General features: G+C 39.0%; 1 long non-coding RNA gene across 2 annotated transcripts; it reads left to right on the plus strand.

Annotated features, from left to right (window-relative positions):
• Positions 1-1,031: 1,031 nt before the first annotated feature.
• Positions 1,032-20,192, plus strand: LOC121815273. Of its 2 annotated transcripts, XR_006054959.1 has the most exons (4): positions 1,032-1,226; positions 11,703-11,822; positions 15,790-16,821; positions 16,923-20,192. It is a non-coding gene; the product is annotated as an uncharacterized LOC121815273 (long non-coding RNA). The 2 variants fall into 2 exon arrangements; XR_006054958.1 differs by lacking the exon at positions 1,032-1,226 and having other exon boundaries at positions 9,293-11,822.
• Positions 20,193-20,688: the final 496 nt, after the last annotated feature.

Below are 20,688 nucleotides of genomic sequence, written 5' to 3' on the forward strand. Positions count from 1 at the left end.
TGTCTGCGGTGCAGCGCTGAACTCGGCCTTATAAGTATTCTAGCCTCTCTCCATAATCCCAGCTGCGTGAGCGGGGGACCCAATGAGAGGATGAGGTATCCTGGGAACATTTCCTGACAGAAAAAGAGAAAAAAGGGAAGGAAAGGGCAGAGAAATAAAAGAAACACAAGTAATTTTTAACTGCATTTACAGTCTTAAAGCAAGTCATGTAAATAACAAAATATTGAAAACAATCTACCAGCAGGGTGCAAAAAATTCACTTGCTCCTTTGAGCTCCTCTCTGTCCCTCCTTAAAAAAAAGACAAGCGATATTTCAAAACATCACGCTGATCCTTTGGTATAAAGATACTCCTTCCTGTGGCTTTCCCAATTGTTTTAAAACATTTGAGAAAAACAGATTTATTTCTATTGACATTTTTCACAGCAGTGCGAAATGAAAACATTTCCCTGCTGCCCTTTACATGTAATCTGACCTATTGGGCAGTACTGTCTATTTCGCAGAGCTGGGAAAGGCCAGGATATGTACATGTGCACACACACATAGAAAGAAAAAAAAATATAGGTATGAATAGTGTGATCCAATTATGGGCTTGAGAATTAGATAGCAATACTGGGCCCTCTTGGGGAAATTGGGTGAGGAGGAGGACGTGATCTTCACCAAAATGGATTTGGTGTTAGCATAAGTTGCATAACCTGACTGGGTTTAACACACTGGTTCTCAGGTTGTCCTCTATTTATAGTACAAACAATGAATAGGAAAGAGAAAAGCAGTAACACATTGTGAATCAGAGAGAATCTATTTCAGATTTCAATTTCAAACAAGGATGCTTTGTGCGATGGCGTGAATCTAAAAACAGCCCTGAGGGGAGTCTTGCATTTGAACCCTGACCTCAGTGGCTGTAAACTTTGAATAGCAAGGGGCAACAAGCAGTGCTCCCATATCCTGCCCTATCATGCCCCTTTCTGTAACATAATTGCTACTTGTTCTCGGTAGTGAGATAGGTCATCGCAGAGTCAGAGCCGAAGCTCTCCCACGGCAGATATTTCACGCCTGTCGGTGGATGTCTCTTTATCTCGTTTCCTCCTCTTCTATTAAAAAGACACGCTTTGGCTCTGCTGCGGAGACGTCTTCTTCATCGGTGCTGAGAGGGGCTTACAGCTGGGCACTTTGGCACAAGTGTATCGAGGCCCGGCTTCCATCTCCGTTGCAGGACGGCGCGCACTCAGTAAGTGCTTCTATTTTTTAACCAGCCCTAATTCATTGCAAATCCACTCATCCTTGACACGGCCTTCATACGAAAAACATCTCTTTTCTGTTTCCCACCCGCATCAAAGCGGATAGATAGGAGGAAATCAAGACAGCATATGCTGCTAACCAAAAAAAAAAAAAAACCCTCCAGTTAAGCCCTCCCTCAACAAGGGGATGGTTTGCCAAGAGGGAGAATAGATGGGCTTTTTAGTGACACATTCTTACTGGCATTTCATGGTCAGGATCTGCCGGCGGCCTCAGCCCATCCTCCCCCTCTCCTCCTCACCTGCGTCCAACTTCTTCAGTGCTTTCACACTTTTTTGTGAACCGCTCAGTTTGCCATCCAAACCGGAACCCTGAGCTCAAAATGCTCTCTAATTGGTCAAAACCTCTTATTTGGCTCTTGTGGCTTAGCCTCCCCACAGAATGTTCCACCAGCTCTCTGCCACAGCAAAGACTTGGGAGGAAGCGGCGGCCCTGTGGGCACGAAGAGGAGGGGCACGGCTGGCATTACCGGGAGAAAAAGAAAAACATACATGGAGCATTCCCAGAAGAACTTAAACAGCAGATAGCCTTGAACAGCTGAGCTCATTAAATCTGAGGGCTCCCACGAGAAAAGGCGAGATATTCTTTGCAGAGAGCGAGCGTACGGGCTCGGTTGAAAAGCAGGAAGCTTTCATACCTCCAGTTTTTTCTCCTTTTTTTGGTGCCTTTGTTTTTTCTCTCGGTGGGTTTGTACACAAACCCCCAACACAAATATCCAAACTGACAGCAACCAAAGTGGATGAGCGTACTTCAGGCTAAATCAGATCACTGCACTCAGCATATGTTGTGTATTTAGAAAGTAACTACAGGTAAAAAACAGACTTGTGCGCAGGTGTGAATTATTCATTTTGACTAGATGAGATGCCAGATGGGTGGGATTTATCAACCTGGGAAAATACAGACAGTGCTAAAGATGTTGCCACCTGCAAAAACTGTACTGTAACTCCACATTTTTAATCTACAGTTGATATCGTCCCATGTCTCAGCTACAGTGCGTACCCTTACAGTGATACATTTATGGCCTGGATAACACAAAGCCAAGATCCTCAAATATTTTTATTGTTCATGTCAATTAATTCCCTTCACTCAGCAAATTGTAGACATGGTTTTGGTTAAATAAATCTTTCAGCATATCCAGACTGCATGGATAAGTTTACTGTTAACCCCTTAGCAGTCCTATTAGTCCCCTAAACCATCCAATGTCCCGTGGGCGGTACGTCCGACTGCTAACAGTTTAAAATAACTACATCAGTGTAACACAGGAATACGCAGAAAATTTATTACCTTAATTGCACAACTGTCACGAGCCAGTACCCTGCCCTTGTTAAAATATTGACCTTAATGGTGGAGGTCTGACGCAAACATATTTCTTCCTGACTGACTCATATAAACCTTAAGAAAAGAAAAAAAAAACTCTGCACAGGAAAATTAGTCCTCCTCAGAGAACATGACAACATTTGGCAATAATGAAGGCGTGAATGCAGGAGCTGCTTCAGCAGATGGGTACTGAGCTCTCTGGCAAAACAAACTCTTCAGTTTTTACAGAGCGACAGGTCACGCACCTGGCGGCGTCATTCCTGCTGTACAATGCTGGAGATCTGTAGTGAAACTGTAATTTAGTAACTGTTCATAAAGGTTGTAATGGTTTGATTTCATGCCATTTTTAGACTTGTAATTTACCTACAAAATGACACAAAACCTGTTTCATTTGTAAACCTGCTAGTTAGCAAAATTAATGCTTATATTGTGATCAGTAAACTATATGAATTTAAACATTCTTAAAGGTAATTTCCCATTCAGAATGTGGTTAGTGCTTTAAGTTAGATTTACCAGGAGTTTATCTAGGTTTTTATTTCCCACAATGAATACATTTACCAAGCATCGGAAGTTGTTTGATCCATCCATCCATACACCCTGGACAGGTTGCCAATCAGGTGGAAGGCTAAAGCATTGTTTGGGTTAAGAAACATGCAAGATCAGCAAAATCCAAATTCGTGACTCAGTCACATGCTAGGCCCGGGAGCCGCCACCAGTCGCCTTCGAGGTATTCCCCAAACTGCAGTTCAATTCACGTCCAAGCCATTTACTTTATCTACTAAAACGCTGTCAAACCTAAAATGAGGACATAGGCCCAGCTAGTGAATAGGTTTTTGAGGTCATAGAACAAGGGAGCCGACATTATTTTGCAACCTCAGGAGTTGCCCCCTGCTGGCCAGTAGTAAGAATACCAGTAGAAGGCTCTGTGCTATGTCTATCTTTTGCGTGCAGTTTATGGTGTGCAATAACTGTGGTTTGTCAAGATTTGTAACCTTGTTTTATAATGCTCAACACTCCCTTGTTGATATTTTTGAGACACAGTAACTTATTATGACCAATCACACTTCAGTGTTTTGACTTTGTGTATATGCTCCTATGAAGAGAAGATTAACCCAGGTTCGAACCAACACACCCAAAGGGTTTCTCATGTTCACACATTCTGTACTCTCCAGGGAGGTCTTGGAACATGATGTATGCAAGTTGAAGCTCAGCTCTGGAGCCCACAAACCCCCAAGGCCGGCTAACCTCTGCTCCACTGCTCTTCACTCTGCTCTGTCCCAATGTGTGTTTCTTTCACTCTCCGCCTCTCCCTTGATTTCCTGGACTTATTGAGTCATGATTGCACACCGGCACTCAGTGACGGAGGATGTCACTTGGCTGTCAGGCGTTCAGGAGGCTCCAGCTGAATCAACAGTCTTTGCAGTTAAACACACACATATGCGCAGCATCTCGGCCCTTTTTGTAGCTATACATAGAAAGGCAATAAAAATATAGCTACAAAAATAGACAAGGAGATATTTACTACCTCTTACAGACATCATGGAATCATAACCTGAGGCAAATAGTATGTCACCGAATAACATCAGATCCTGGCTGAGGGTTCCTTTCTTTCTGGATGCCTTTATTTTCAGCAGATGGGGCCATATATCTCTGTGACGCATTGCAGGAGTTAAAAATATTAGTTCTATTTCCTGTTCTTTTTTTTCTCCTGCTCATTCCATTCCCTTCCCTCGCACTCCCTCCAGTTCATGACACTGGAAGCTCGCCAAGCAAAATGTTGACGCCAATTCCCCTGCGTCACTCACAAAGCTGGTTCTGCGGGGTCTGAACCCTGGCCGCAAACAGCACTGAGCAACGACTGGCATCCACGAGCGAACAGGTAGCACACCTTAGAGAATTTGCCAGTGCACTTTGACCAAATTTCTCACTTGAGAAATAGCCAGAATTCGGTTTTACTGGAGAGGAAAGCTTTTTCAGATTATACTTTTTGAAAGAACCTCTGCACTGGCTGCCCCTGAGTCTCCAAGGAGACGGGGGCAGACAACAGGATTTATCCTCAAAGGGGCTTGACGTGTCTAATGTGCCTGCTGGTCAGTCACTAAAGGGTCAAGCTATTCTCAGAAACTCCAGTGGGAAAAAAATAATTCAACAAGACGCTCAATAAGGGAAAAGTCCTTCTCCTTTCATTCAACAAAATTCACATCAGAAAATTCTCAAGACATTCAAAAATAAACAGACCACTCAATTTTTACAGGCACATTCACAGGATCTATATATGGACCGAAATAAACTCGTTTCTCTCCATCTGGCTGTCTTTGAGACTAAAGTCTTTATATTCATTTGTGGGTAACTGGTCACCACTGTACCCCAAACGCCAGCAAGCCCTGGCCCAGACTGCCTGCAGCCTGCATCCTGTCATTGTGTTGAGAACGCAGAGCTAAGCAGACCAGAGAGTGGGCTAGTGACATCCCAATCAAGTCTCTTACCGCTTTCAGTCCACAAAGAAAAACAGAACTCACAATTAGAGGAAAACTATAAAGAAAAACAAACTTTAGTCCAGACGTATGAGTCATAGCAGATAAACAACAGCCAGTTGCTTCTGTCATGGGTTGGTAAGCACTGAAAAAAAGTACTTTGACTATGTACAACTAATTGCATCTGCTGAACGTCATTACCAGACTAAACCACATTTGTCCTTGAATGGCCCAAAACACTCAGCTTCTCTCTTTACAAACACTGTGAATGTGAACACCAGGTTTAGCTTGCTGACACTGACTAATTAGGGTCATGATAAAGCTGACTTCTTAGGTTTTTTCTGACAACCTGTACTCCTAGTTACATCTTAAAGATGTTAAATTATGCTATTTCTCTTGATAATTGTAGAGCAATGAAGCTGTCTTTTCATGTTCGTGTTTCTAAAATGAATTGTTCATAGAATTACTTTTTTGTGGAGGCGTGGAAAATATATGAAAAAAAAAAAGGATTACACAAAAAAAAGTAACACATCTGGATAAATAATCACTAGTTTTAAAAAGGTTTGAAGCCAAAGGTTTTACGTGTTATCTAATCTCTTCCGGATTAGGTGATTTAATAGTTATTATACTGACCAATAGGCGCTGGAACATTTTACAATGTTGCAGACATGTCAGTATGAGCATATATGTATAGTAACCAATAAAAAAAAGACACATCAGTTCAGGCATGCTACAGATTTATTTGATATCATTTTGACACACTGTCTGTAACACCGACAGTGAACTAATAGACCTCAGGATACTTAAACATGTTCAGTTCAGTTCAGTTCAGTTCAATTCAAAGGTGCTTTATTAGCATGACAGTTTTTTAAACAATATTGAAAAGCTTAAAAAGATCATAGAAAGTGAAAGACATTTGACAACTTTAACCAGTGGAGGGTGAAATAACCTCTGGCAATGTAAAGTGGGCGGGTCCCAATTTAAACTTGAGGTGAGAGTACAAATGACAGGGTGATAAATACATTAGAGAGGGTTACCTAGGCAACTGGAGCCTGGAATGCCCACTAGAGACTAAGTGTCAACAGTTAACCACTCAGGAATCGATTTGCTCATCCATCCCTTATTTATTGATTTATTTTTATTTGCTGTCATTTATTATCTTATTATTATCCTCAAAGTGTATACTGGTCAGTGCATTTATTTGCTATATTTTAATTTATTTTTTATTTGGCTTGATGTTGCCATACACACAAAGATTTGTTTCCCAGAGTCTCTTGGTTACAGTGCTGAATACAGTTTATTGATTTTACACTGGTGTCAGACAGGAAGCCAGTATTCACATATACCCTAAAAAAAGGTACTGAAAAACTGAAATAAAATACTGTTTGAACTGTAACAGTAATACACCCATTTCTCTCTATTAATGTTTATTTTTGGACAGATTTTACAATCATTTTATTTGTTTATTATGGCATGTTGCATAGTTTAAGTTAAACAAGCCATTAAATGTACTTGAGACAAACAAGCTCTCCTTCTCTTCTTCACATTGTAGAACCTACTGGCCAGTAAAGAGGTGAGAATCGGCTTTATTTAGTATCCTTTGATTTAAGTGCTATCTATACATCCATACCACATGATTGATGTATTGAGGCCTTGGATTACCTCTTTTCAAAACACAGTTCTATCTGAGGTCCTTCACACAGGCTTATGGAATTGGCTAAGCTAAACTGGTTATTCAGAAACATAGCGTGCTGACGGGTCACCATCATTTTCCAGTTTGTTTACGGGTTGTTGTTGTTTTTTATGGCTTCAGTGAACAAAAATATTTTAATGGAAGAGGTATTTAGGTTGGGTTTTTTTTAAACAATCTAAGCTTTAGCTAGAGTCTTTGTTTTACATACCTTGTTTTGAATTTGAGTTATTTACCAAGGCTTATGACTACAAACATATCAGTTATCGAGATTTACACAGATCTGCTCAGAAAACCTACAGGCGTACTTTACTCTGGCGGACTCTGATCATCCGTTAGATTTTGACAGGAAGATTAGTGCGAAGAAAAACCGTTTTCACTAAAGAGGAAACAAGATGTGTTTATTAAATGATGATGTCACTGTAAGACAGATTGAGGTCAGATTTCCTGCAAAAACAAACCAGCTACAAAATCAAATCACCCTGTAGTATTTACAACATAAAAACTGCAATGGGAATAATGGTAAAGCGCCCTTCAACTCAATTATGTATTTAAAGAAGAAGCTGTTATGGTGCACTCATATTTACCTCCTCTTCAATTAGCACCAGCTCAAGCTACTTCGCTACGTATCCCCTGAGGGCAACCTTGTCATTGTTGCAGTCGGCGTAATTACGCTTGCAGCTGTAACAGCTTCAAAGATCCCCACAGAGTTGAAGAAATTATCTCAAGCCATACTAACATTTACCTTATTGACTTATTTGTTTCCTATCCTGTGGATGGGAGTGTTGTGACTCACACAGAAAAACAAGTGTGCTGTGTCTCTCAGAGAGGCTGATGATTAGTTACAAAAATGAAATATTGCTGCGGTCATCACCCATCCAAGAAGTTTGAATAAATGAGATCTCAAGCAATTTTATAATCTGTCCTGAGACGGGCGGATGTAAATCTCACACAGCCTTCCTCAGATGTTTTCACCCCCACCGCTTTCTTGATGATGTGTCTGTTTAGCTTAAATTACAAGCAAGCTTAAATGAAGACTGATAAACATACAGAAACTGTTGTAGTGCACTACAATCTGTGTGTGTGTGTGTGTGTGTGTGTGTGTGTGTGTGTGTGTGTGAATCTGTCTGTGCGGGCTACACTGCTCCTTTCACTGGAAAATGGGTCAGCCTTTTTAAATTGTATTTTTTATATACACTTCACACCTGCCGTGCAGCTCTGCAGCTTATGAGATTGCAAATTCTGCTTGACCTTTACTGCACATCCTTCATTGAAAAGTTATTACTAAGCTTCAGTCATGCATGTGCTTTTAGACACCTGTCAGTTTCAGCCAAGGTCGTAGTTGACAGTTTTCCAGCTCAGTGGTCGCTGGTGTATTTTATCATGCCATCAGGCTCTGTTGCCTCCTGGGGCAGCGAGGAGATGTACTTCACTCCTGAATGAGTCACTCTGTGGTGTCTTAATGCAGTGATTCCAATCAGCAATCAATACACAAAAGATAGTTTTTAGCTTCTGGGTTTGAAAAAGTAAAGCCTGTGGGTGTCTTAAGCTTGCTATGTTTTATATGGCCAGTGGTGGGCAAATCCTCTGGTTGCAAAAAGTAGTTATATAGTATAGATGTCAATAAGACCTCAGTAAACACTCTGATAAGTTTATAGGCTCAAGTACTAATTTTAAGTCTTAAAGAATATAAAGTCAGTGTTCACTCAGTAATTAACGGTCCCCTATGAAGAATAGGTCATCCATACCATGTGACTGACAAGTCACTACAACAAGAGTGTGAAGTGTCCCTTGGTTTCAGAGTTAAGATCCTCCTGGCGTTTTAAAACACCAAGATAGGAACGGTTACAATGGGCTTCTCAGTCTGTTTTTCAAACCAGGGGCTGCTTCTACATTTGGCACGGGTCAAAGTAGCCTATACTGTGAGCAAGCACTTGGCAAAAGTGGGAAGGAAAAACTCTCTTTTAACAGGAAGAAACCTCTGGCAGATCCAGGCTAAGGGAGGGGCAGTCATCAGCCACTAAAGACTGGGGGGAGAGGGGAAAGAGAAGAGAGCGACACGCCAAAAGGCAAACTATGGAAGAGAGACACAAAGTTTAATAATTACTAATAATTAAATACAGCACTGGCGTTTAAATAGTTAGTGGAAAGAAATGAGTGAAGAAGAAACACTAAGAGATGGTTCGGGTTTGCCTGAAAAAGTCAAAGTAAACTTTTTTGTCATCTCTGAGATATCCAGTGCAGCATACAGAGAGGAAGATGACAAGCTCCGGTTACATCAGTGCAAAAAAAGCTAATAAATAAATATAAAAGGAGTAAGAAAATAAATATACGCTTAAGTCTTAGGCAATCAAGAGAACACTAACTATAAGCTTTATTAAAAAAGAACGTTTTATTATTATTATTATTAATATTAATATTAATATCAAAACTGCTTTTTTTAGAAAAATAAACTTAAAGTAAATTTTTGAAAAATAAAAATATAATCTGTAAAATGTGTAATGAACACTGGACACTTTATTAGATACACCTTTATTAGCTACCATCTATATTATGTTGGACCCACTTTTGCCTTCAGAACTGCTTTAATTCTTGTGGCACAGATTCAAAAAGGTCTGCCTAAATGCACTGAGTTGCTGCCATGTGATTGGCTGATTAGATATTTGCATTAAGAAGCAGCTGTAAAGGTGTACCTAATAAAGTGGTTGGTAAATGTATATATGCAAATTCTAAAGATACCTTTCAGCTTGTTTTGTAAAATTGTTACCCTACACTTAAAGCTTTCAGACTGAATGCCATTTTAAACACAAATACTTTTTTTGAGTGTGTCGGCGATGTCAGGAATGTGTTCTTATCCAAGTCTGACTTGCCACAGCTCCAAGTGGCAGATAAGAGCTCACCAAACAACAAGGAGCAGCTAGCAGGCCAATCTGTGCAGGGATAAGACAACCCCTGAGGACTGTAGTCCTCAACTTTAGTGACAAGTTAATCTAGAGTGGACTGCTCTTCAACTGGACTTATTCGTAGAGTGTATGTGTATGCGTGTGCGTGTGCGTGTGTGTAAATGTGTCTGCATCAGGTGTTTGTGCAGCAATCTGCATTTCACTGCAAGCTTTGACAGTAAAATCATAGCTCTCTCAACACTTTACTGTTCCCACTTATAAATATTGCACTGAACCTGTTTTTACTATCCCCAAACGCCTTCAATCTCAACTAATGAAGTGAGCAGACAGGCCGGTAGTATTATCTGAGAGGTGATATTACAGGATTTATACTGATCAGCAATTTCACATTAGGTATTTGACTGAAAAGAGTAGCAGGGGAGACAACTATCTCATCTAAATATCTTATTGTTTATTCTGACAGATGGAAAACTCGATGCTTACTAACTCTGATATCTACCTTTCCCTTTGCCTAGAGCAATGCGAGTAATACATTAAGTGAATTGGTCTTTTTCTGCATGTGTGCATGCAGAAAAGTTTCTATTCCTGTGTGCCTGTGCGAGCGTTAAGTCACGCACGTATAATGTTGTATCCTTCGTGCGTATGTGTGCCTACGCTGTGTGAAGTTGTGTCTATGTTTATGTCTGCTTGTGCTTAATTAGGGGAAGCAGTGAGCATTTCACTTCTGGAGGGGATTTTATGGCTATGTAAATATCACACATCATGATTCAGCGAGGTGAGGCAAGTGTAGCCCAGCGGCTGCCAAATCTCACTTAGATTGCTGTCTAGATGGCAACAGTGGAGGGTGACACAGCCAACGCAGAAGTGATGACTGATTTGTTTCTCTGGGTCAGAACACACGGGGGTGGATTTGTCTTAAGGTGCTTAAAATGAAAGCGTATGATGCTGTCGTTTAATCCCGACTGCCGATTTCATTTAAAGCAACACCAAAGATAGTGTCACTATTGCCAGTTTAATGGCATGTCAAATAACTGTTCGCTAGCACCAAGGGAACTGAAACTCAGCTCATGCATTACTGTAAAAAGTAATGACAACCTTGTGCTTAAATTACTGCAAAGATACATTACTGCTGGTACAGAAAGCTTGGTGGATGCTAGAACAGTTGGTTTAGTTTACATTGTGCAGCTCAGCTCCAGTCCTACAATAGGAACAAGGTGATTCATTTCACTGGAAGCTGAGAGAGAGTTACCCTAGTGGCTACACATGATGGATTTATCAGTGGGCATTTGCTGAATATGTGAAATTTTACGTGATGTTACTTGTCTTTGTGTTTTATAGAGTGACAGCTATGACAGAGGAAGGTTTCCACTGGTAATGGGTTTGATAAATCACAAAAATTGGAATTTGTTGCATTACAGAAAAGGTAAAAGATTATTTCGTCATTTATTTAGCAACTATAAAAGTGGCTGTTGTTTGCGGCAGTCGACAGTCTGTAGGCATACCCCTATAAATCAAACTTTAGGACCTTTCAAGTGTGTTGTCGACGTTCAAATGCTCTGATCTGCAGGATCTAAGCGCTTGCTTTGGCATATCTCACCTCAGAAAGCAATGGAACACAACATTAAAATTCTGCACTGATTATTACAGTATGTATGCCAAACTAGAAGGCGCCATTTGCCAAATTAAAAAAAAAAACATCCCAGAGTATAACTTAAATGTATAAAAAATTTAAGGAACTGCTATATAGTGTTTTATTTCAGAGTGAGCACAGGAAAGACAAAATGATGAGACTTTTCTTATCCCTTCATGAGAATTGGCAATATTTAAACAAACACTGCCTGCATCGCTGTTCCTGTGTCCCCTCTGTTTTCAGTTGTTTTGAATTAAAAGCGATGCATGTGCTTTGGACTCTGACTCAAATTCAAGACTTCATCTTTTTAATGCAATGGAACAAAATGGTGTCAAAAGGTTTTTATACTTGGAAACTCAGTCAGAACTCTTTTATTTTGGTTTCATCTGTTCAGGCAAAAAACACAGTGAAGCTGCTTTCGAGTACTTTGAAACTACAAACCTTGACAAAAACATGTCATTTCCAAGCCTCGCAAACCAAAACCTGCAGCTGTCAGGATCTTCAAATCAAATAGGTGAGAGACACTGCACACCAACATGTTTTCACATATTACAGACTGCAAAATGTTCCTGTCCTACGCTGCATGCTGAAATATGTACATCTATTCTTTAGTGATTGTTGTCTGCTGAAGTTTTCTTTTTCATAGGGTTAGTGTAAGTATGCTTCTGTTTTTATATAGTAGACAGTAGCCTGTAAAGAAGAAGTCATTTTGCACTGTTTCTTATCTTCGACTTCCCATATTTACGTTTTTACAAAACTAAGTATTACCAATTAATGCTTCTCTATTAAATCCCAGTAAAGTTGTGAGAACAGGTTGAAAACAGAAAGAAAATGTTTAACATAAAGAGAAATCTGCCTCAGGCTACATTTAGATTTATGATCAAATGGGTGAATAAAAGCTTGCGATCTAAAAAACAAATTATACAGTTCTGTGACAAATGGGAGCTGTGAAACAATGTATGTTTTTAAAATTGATAAAGTACAACTGATATACTTTGGTTTATACTTTGATATACTGATTTCATACCTGCATGTCATCAAGTGCTGACTGAATATACTATAGCTACACTGTTAAAAAAAACATCTTAAAAAAACGGTAATATTCCGGCAGCTGGGGCACCAAAATACTACCGTAAAATAACAGAAAATAACTTCCTAAAAATACGGTTATTTCCAGTAATAACATTACAGTTTGTTGCACTAATTTTACATGGGATCTTGCCTTTTCAAGTGATTTTAAACATTAAATTAGGAACATGTTAATGTGATTAAACAATGAAATTATCTATAAATAGGGGAAAAAAACAAATCCTAAAAAAACAGTAATATTCTGGTAGCTGGGGCACCAAAATACTACCGTAAAATAACAGAAAATAACTTTCTCATGAAAATACGGTTATTTTCAGTAATGAAAATAGAGTTTGTTGCGCTAATTTTACATGGGATTCTGCCTTTTCCAAGTGCTTTTAGACATTAAATTAGGAACATTTTAACGTGATCAAACAATGAAATTACCTATAAACAAGGTCAATGAATGTAACAATATGAATCATAATACGTAAATGTACAGAAATATACAGTTAACAGTTGGTTTAAATAATAATGGATTGCATGCCCTGGGACAGACTGACAGAGGTGAGGCTGCCATATCGCACCATCGGCCCCTCTGGCCATCACCAGTTGGCAGTAGGTGAAGAGTCTTGACCATGGACACAATAACAAGAGTGTTCGAGCCGGGGCTCGAACCAGCAACCTTCTGATCACGAGGCAAACTGCCAACTCTTGAGTCACGATCGCCGTAAATGATAATAATACTTATGTGATGTAACACAAGCTTATAGGAATCATGTTATATACTTTTCCATAGCATTACATTTGAATTCAACAGTTCAATCTTTCAAATAACGGACAGATATTTGTGAAATCATGATACATTTATGAATGTATTTTAACAATCTAAATATGCATATGTACAGACAGATACATTTAATAATCATGAAAATTGTGTTTTTTTACATTACAGTGATTTAACGTTAATTTACATTTGAAATGTGAAATCACAGTCTATTTATGTAACTTTAATGATATTCTAGAAGAAAAAATTCAAATTCAAATTCAAATTCAAATTCAAATTTTATTTGTCACGTACACAGTCATACACAGTACGATATGTAGTGAAATGCTTGGACAACTGCTCGTGACCTAAAGAAAACAAAAAAGGAAAAGGCTATGAATAAGATAGGAAATAAATATGAAAAATTAAAAAGGGTAAATTTAACTAGGAAGGAATAAAATATAAATTAAGGTTAAAAATGAAATAACTGTACAACACAAATTAGAATGAAGGGTAAATTTAACTGGGAAAGAATAAGATAAAATATATAAATTAAAGTTGAAAATAAAATAACTGTACAACAAAATACACAATATAGAACTATATAAGAATGTATGAAGAAATCTAAATATAAATAAATATATACACAATAACAGCAGCTGTACAAGTATTAACCGGAAATGAAGAATATAGTGACCAGTGTTGTGCAAAAACAATGTCCAGAAAGTCCAGTGTGTGTGTAAGAACCATGTGTGGGTCAGTACTGTGTGGTGGTGTGATTGAGAGACCGTATCGCCTGCGGGAAGAACAGAACAAAACAAAACTGTAAAATGCACAGTAGAATACTTTTATATTAGGATTAGCGCTACAGTGCTGCCATCAGTGTTGGTCAAGTTACTTGAAAAAAGTAATCAGTAACTAATTACTGATTACTTCCCCAAAAAAGTAATCCCGTTACTTTACTGATTACTTATTTTCAAAAGTAATTAATTACTTAGTTACTTAGTTACTTTTTAAAAACACGATTTACAACCTGAAGAGGTGATAAAGCGATAGATCTTTCAGCCCAATTCTACTTTTTCTACATAATCCATCATACAAAATGTAATCAAATGGAAAAGTCTCTTTTTTTAACTTGTTTTATCAGTTTTAATCTTTTAACTTTATGCATCAAGCAAAAATTTAATTATATGCAACATTCTCTGACTTGAATAAATTAGTTTAACATTTAAACCTATTTTCTGCACATTCCAGCACATAAAATAAAATATTTTTTGTGTTTACACTCACTCTTTCAAATAGATGCAAGTAAAACACAGCAGAAAATAAATAAAGTCAAAGACTCAGCGGTCCTGTTGCTCTATTTTCACCTGTAAAGCAGGATGGGGTAGGCGGAGGTTTACCCTGGTGCAGGTGTGCCGCGCGGTCAGTGGAAGAATCCGCGAGTTTCTCTGTGAGTTTCCCATTACGTCGTAGCGCACTCGGTGCTTGCTTGGAAGTTTAGGGTTTTTTTCGCTGTAAAAAGAAGTTTTCTTCCCACGCACAACGGACACTAATGTTTTTGTCACTTTTTATGGAATCAAACTCAAAGTAAGGTCAGTACTTCCACGCTTTAAACGCTGCACGCTCATACTCTCTCCCGCACTCGATATATTATCCATTGTTGATCTGCGCACAGCTGTTGTCACGAACGTCGCACTCGCTTACGTCATTGTCATGAGACATTCTCGCAGAAAAATCACGGTTTTAGTAACGCAGTAACGCAGCGTTCCTACAGGGAAAGTAACGGTAATCTAATTACCATTTTTGCAATAGTAATCCCTTACTTTACTCGTTACTTGAAAAAAGTAATCGGATTACAGTAACGCGTTACTGCCCATCTCTGGCTGCCATACCCGCGACCTTGTGGTTGTTAGTTCACATTTATTGGCCGATGCTTAGTTATAATGTTGCCCAACATCCAGTGGCATGTCACAATGTTTTCATGGCCACACCTTCACCCCAGGTGCAGAGGCTTATTTCTGTTCAGGAATGTTGTGAATACTTTGAGATTTATATTAGTTGCAATTCCTACCTCTACATTTATTTTTTAAAATATATAATTAGCACAGCGTGGCCGTGCAATGTTTTATATGTTTTTTTTAGTTTTTATTCCTATTATTTATATTTTCACTTGTTACCTCTGAATTATTGAATCAGACCTAGATGACATGAAATTTTCAGCAAAATTATAATTCAAATACTCCTTTAATTATTGATTATTCTCATTAATTTTCGATCATTTTATATATTTTTCCATAGTATTATTTGAATTTAACAGATCATTCTCTCACATAACAGACAAATATTTGTGAAATTATGATACATTTCTGAATGTATTTTTAAAATCTAAATATGCATATATACAAAAAAATATATTTAAAAAACAAGTAAATTGTGTTTTACAGTGATGTTATGTTATTTTACCTTTGACATATAAAATCACAGTCTACTTATGTAAATTTAATGATATTCTAGAAAGACAGTACAAAACTGTAAAATATACAGTAAGATACTTTGACATTACTATTTTTTGGAACAGTGTAGCTGTTTTCTCCATGTCTCTTAGGACTTGTCCAGCAGAATTAATGAATACCTGTTTTCACAGTTCTGCTTTGATGGCTGCTTTAGCAAAGTCGCTAAGTGCAGAACTACCTAAGAGTTCTTGGCCATAAAGATATTCAAGATCGCCAATGAGTTCCAGAAGCCCAACAGAGAGGTGGGTCATTCTTGTCCACCACACTTCATCATAAACATTAAATGTTATTTGTCTTTATTTCATGCCCAGTGTCTCATATTTTCTTTCCAGCTGACCATGCTGAAAAACATCAGCGGGCGTGACCCTCTGAGTATTGGTCGGTTCTTTGAGGACTTTCAACAAAAAGGCACACTTGTCTAGTATTGCTAGACATGAAAGGCTACACGCGGATTTAGACATATTAGAAAAGAAGATACCCCGCAATCCACTCTCCCTTCATGAGATTAAACCCATAACATAGCAGGTATCATCAGTCTACCACAAAGCACTGTCTGCTAATGTAGGGTGCAAATGTGCATGCTTGAACATATTTGAATAACACAGTCTAGTTTTTCCTTTGTCCGTGCGACTGTTTTCTGCGCTCAACTCTCTGAAGAATGCTGGCATCAAATATTAAACCCAGCAATATCATGCTGGTAAACCAGGAAGTCCAACCATTCACAGTTAAACTAAATTCTCAATAAGCCATAAAAGCTGCTGATGTGGAACAAAGCTACATCATACAGCCTGTTGGATGCCGGTTTGTTTCCAGATTTGTGTTCTAACTTCGGCTACGTTTGGTTCCTTGTGGATAATTTGATCTGATGTCAATAACTCTTATCAATATGCAAACATTTGCAGGAAATCATTCTAATCACTACTTCTTGTCTTCCACTCTCAGATCTCCTGAGGTTTTCATGTGGACTCGAGGTCTGCAATGCTGTCCTGAAATGCACAAATCAAAGGATATTTTCCTTTTCTCTCTGTGTTTTTGATTTTTTTTAAAGTCTTCTCAAATACATTCTCTACTTTTTAGATGTCTGAAGCGTACCGACTGGGACTGGATTCCCACTTCAGAGAGGCAAAGCGACTGAGTTCAAAAGTCTGTATGACCTGGTGGTGGTAGGTAGTCCTTGTACTGTGGATGTAAAATTGAATTTAACTCATCTGTAAGTCAGGAAGTGGGTGTTTTAAATATACATGAAATATGTCTCCAAATGCAGCTGTACCCAGATGTGGAAACATATGAGGACAAGATAAAGTTTGTCAGCCTGCTGGAGATGCTGCTGCATCTGAATCCTCAAAGGAGAACTACACCAAGTGATGCGCTGGCACACCCGTGTTTGAGCACCTGTAAATTGTGTGATGCCACCAGTTTTGAGTGAATGATTTTCTGTGTGTATTGCCTTTTGGTTTACACTTCTGCAGTGAGATTAAAGTTTCGTCATCCAGTGACATAATCTCAGGTACCCTTAGTGTCCCCACCACTGGTGAAATCGGCAGGAGAAGGCAAGACCAAAACAACTAAAGAATCAGCCTCAGATTGTGCCACAGTTTTGACTCACGCTGCTACAGATGATGCCACAGTTGGATCTGAAATGACTTGCAGAAACAACGCCGTCTCAGCTGCTCAAGAAGCCTCAGAGACCGCTGCCAGATTAACGGATGACTTTGCCTCTTCAGAGGAAGATTTGGGTGAGGCTCTAAGAGCAGCATGAAACGAGCCTGCACATTTGAACCACGCCCATGATGTGTGGCACTGCTTCAGCTGTCAGGAACGGTCTTCATGTTCTCAGCTTCAAAGGTTAACAATGAGTCACATGAAGTTGACAAAGGTGCAGTTGCCAACGGTTCCGCAGATTGAGCCTCACCTGAAGCAAATGATGCTTCACCCACACTGGGCGAAGTTATCTGTGACCCTGACAGAAATGCTCGGACTGAAAGCAGTTAAAAAATGTTTGGACAGGATGTTTAGATCTCCATACTGCTGTGGCGATAAGTCAACATAATCATTCAATGTTTTTCTCATATTCCCACAAATTAATACAAATATTAACTTACAGGCCTTGAGTTGTCTGACCTGGTAACTGAAAAAGTAGTCACATAGCAACAGCCTCAGCAGATGCAGTGACAGCAGTTGTAGCAGGAGGAGCACTTGTGTCAGCTTCACTATAACACCAATGCTGTAGTTTTAGTAGCTTTAAGTTTTGAAACTGAAAAAAAAAAATCATCAATAATCATTTGCCTTTAATATATTTCCTCAAAAAGTTTAATTACTTTACAAAATTATTTAAATTTAAATCAACTGCTGCAAGCTAATCTTTATCAGAAATGTAACTTATGTAAAAAAAATATTATTATTTATCTGCAGTTAAAAAATATAACAAATACAAATATCTCAACCCCCATGTATACATCTCTTTGGAACTAAAAAGAGACCATTTTTGTGCCTAATATCACAAAAAAAAATCTATAAAACAAATGGAATTGTGTGTTGTGGTAAGGTCATTAATCCACTTCAGCACCTAGAAATAAATATATTATGCATGCCTGTTTGTGATTAGTTACGGGTTGTTCAAAGTAAGTTGTTTAGGCTTGAATTTGTACAGGAATTCCTCTTCCAAACAGTAAGTCATGGTATAAATGCACTCTGTTTTTTCAGACAAAATTACAGTGGGAGTTGAGATAATGCCCCCTTGTTGGTGGCCTGTCCAGCACATATGCTCTGACATCTCTGACTCTCTGACTGTGCTTGATATTAAAGATGTATAGCATGGCGCACCCAATTTCAGTAACATAAATGATGTGAAAACTTTTTCCACCACTCTCCTTTGGTAACACACAAACACCAACCATTTGCAGGTCTACTGACTGCAAATAAAGTCTAATTCCTCTGTACTGAAAAAAAGACTTCACACACTGAATTTCGCGTACTTGTTCAGGATCTAATAGGGGAATGCATTCTTCCAGAATGTTAAATCTTCTTTGGTTACGTCTTTAAACACAGTGGCGTGGTTGTTAGCATTGTTGTTTCACAGATTCAAATCTAAGATTTGGTCAAGACATGCAGATAGTGGGGTTAGCTTATTTGGTAATTCTAAATTGCCCATAGGTGTGAATGCGAGTGTAAATGGTTGTCTGTGTGAGTTAACCCTGCAACAAACTAGCATTTCTTGCCCTGTAGCAGCAGAGATAAGGTCAGGCCTGACTAGTCCTGAAGAGGGTTTATGGAGTGGTCACATTCTTAACAAAAAGTCAAATTACCAAGAATAAACACTAAAAGACATTACTGGGTAAGTAAAGCAGTGTAGGGGGCAGCATGCAATCAAAGCTAAAGTGGTCCGCTTGCTCTTATTTGCTATTTGTGCGCTTTTCCGGACCAAAATAAACTGACCGCAAATGGATTCAGACCCATCACAAGTGTCACTGAGAGCCAAACATTTGCGTTTACAGCTGCATTACATGGCGCCATTATTATGGGTAGAACATTATCCCAAATCTCAGAGGGGCACTAACATTTGATTGCAGCAGACCATTAATGAGCACAAGGTCGCGCAGAGTCCAGGGTGAAATAGGGTCCTGTCGTAATTTTCACTTTATAAGAAGTCCTCTGACACCTGCTAATTGACCTACATGAGAGTCAAAAAAAAAAAGGGAAACCTTGTTTTTCTGGGTGGCTAGGTGGTTAATCAGCCTTGGCTGCAGATGTGTTATTTCTGATAGCATTGAAACTTTAGGATCTTTTCTTTTTTTTTTCAAACCTCAAGGCGGTCCCTCGACCAGCTGGCCCCTACCCACTGGCAAACACAATGCCTCCCCCTCCTTTTCCTTTTTCTCTCTCAGCTGCAAGCCGTGTGCTGCTACTGACCCTAATCCCAAACCGCTGCTGTCACTTCTGCTTAGCCAGCGCTCCTGATTACACTACAGGGGTGTGCCATAAAAACCCACTTTCCCCAGTTTCTTCAACCCAACACAAGGACCAGCTACTTCAGATGAAACGCGATATCAGAGATTTCAATAACATAGCTTTTTCTCTCTCTCTCTCTTTTGCTGCTGCTGTTGCCACTCCTTGTCCCTGCTCCCTTTCGTCCTGCTTTCGCTGGCAATTGTAACAGCTTCTCTGCAGGAACAAAGGCAGCATATGAATTTCAGGTGGTGTAGAATTGCTTTCTCTGTGGTTTTTTTTTTCTTTTAACCCTTTGACATTTCACACCTTTCTATGCCTGCCTCTTATAAGAAGCCATTTTGAAACGTTATATAAATTAAAAACTACACAGGCGTGAAGGATACTGTTGCTCGCCCTCGCTACCCTTAAATATTTGAAGAGTATGAGCATAACATCTGGAGAATTCAAAATTCTGTGAAAAACCTTCTATTGAGCTGAGTTACCTTGATCTTCACCTTGGCATATTTTGGTATTACACTTTCCATTTATGGGAGAAAAAGCAGAAAAATGCTATCTTTGAAAGGGTACTCAGTTTAAAAAAGAAACCCCAAACTCGGTTGATCAAAAACCGCCCAACCATTCTGAGTATCTTTTGAAATGTGTGCCTTATTCCTTAAAAAGGAGAATCTTCTTAGTTAAACATAATCAAGCGCTTGATGTTTCAATGGGATCAAACAGACGAGGTTCTGTGAAGTAAACACTTGACTGCTAGATTGAAAGCTAGTCCTCTGGTGGAGCTTGGTTCAGTGGTTTGACTTTTTTTCCCTCCTTAGTTTGTGTCTCGTGATTCATGGGAACACCACTTAAAGTCAGAAAACAATGAATGCTTATTTTATGGGAAGTACACTTTCAAGAGATACAGTAGCTTTTTGGACCTCAGGAAGTACAAAGGCTCGTGACAGGGGCAATTTGCTCTGTACAACTGTTGATCCTTTGACAGGGAGCACTTTTTTGGTACCCTTGTACATAACGGAGGCTGGTTTTGAACATCTGCTGACAGTTCTTTAATCTGAAACTCCGGGACAAATGGTGCACATGTGTAC

Source organism: Haplochromis burtoni, unplaced genomic scaffold, assembly GCF_018398535.1.
Source record: "Haplochromis burtoni strain Fernald_Lab_line unplaced genomic scaffold, NCSU_Asbu1 Contig_170, whole genome shotgun sequence".
Lineage (NCBI taxonomy): Eukaryota > Metazoa > Chordata > Actinopteri > Cichliformes > Cichlidae > Haplochromis > Haplochromis burtoni.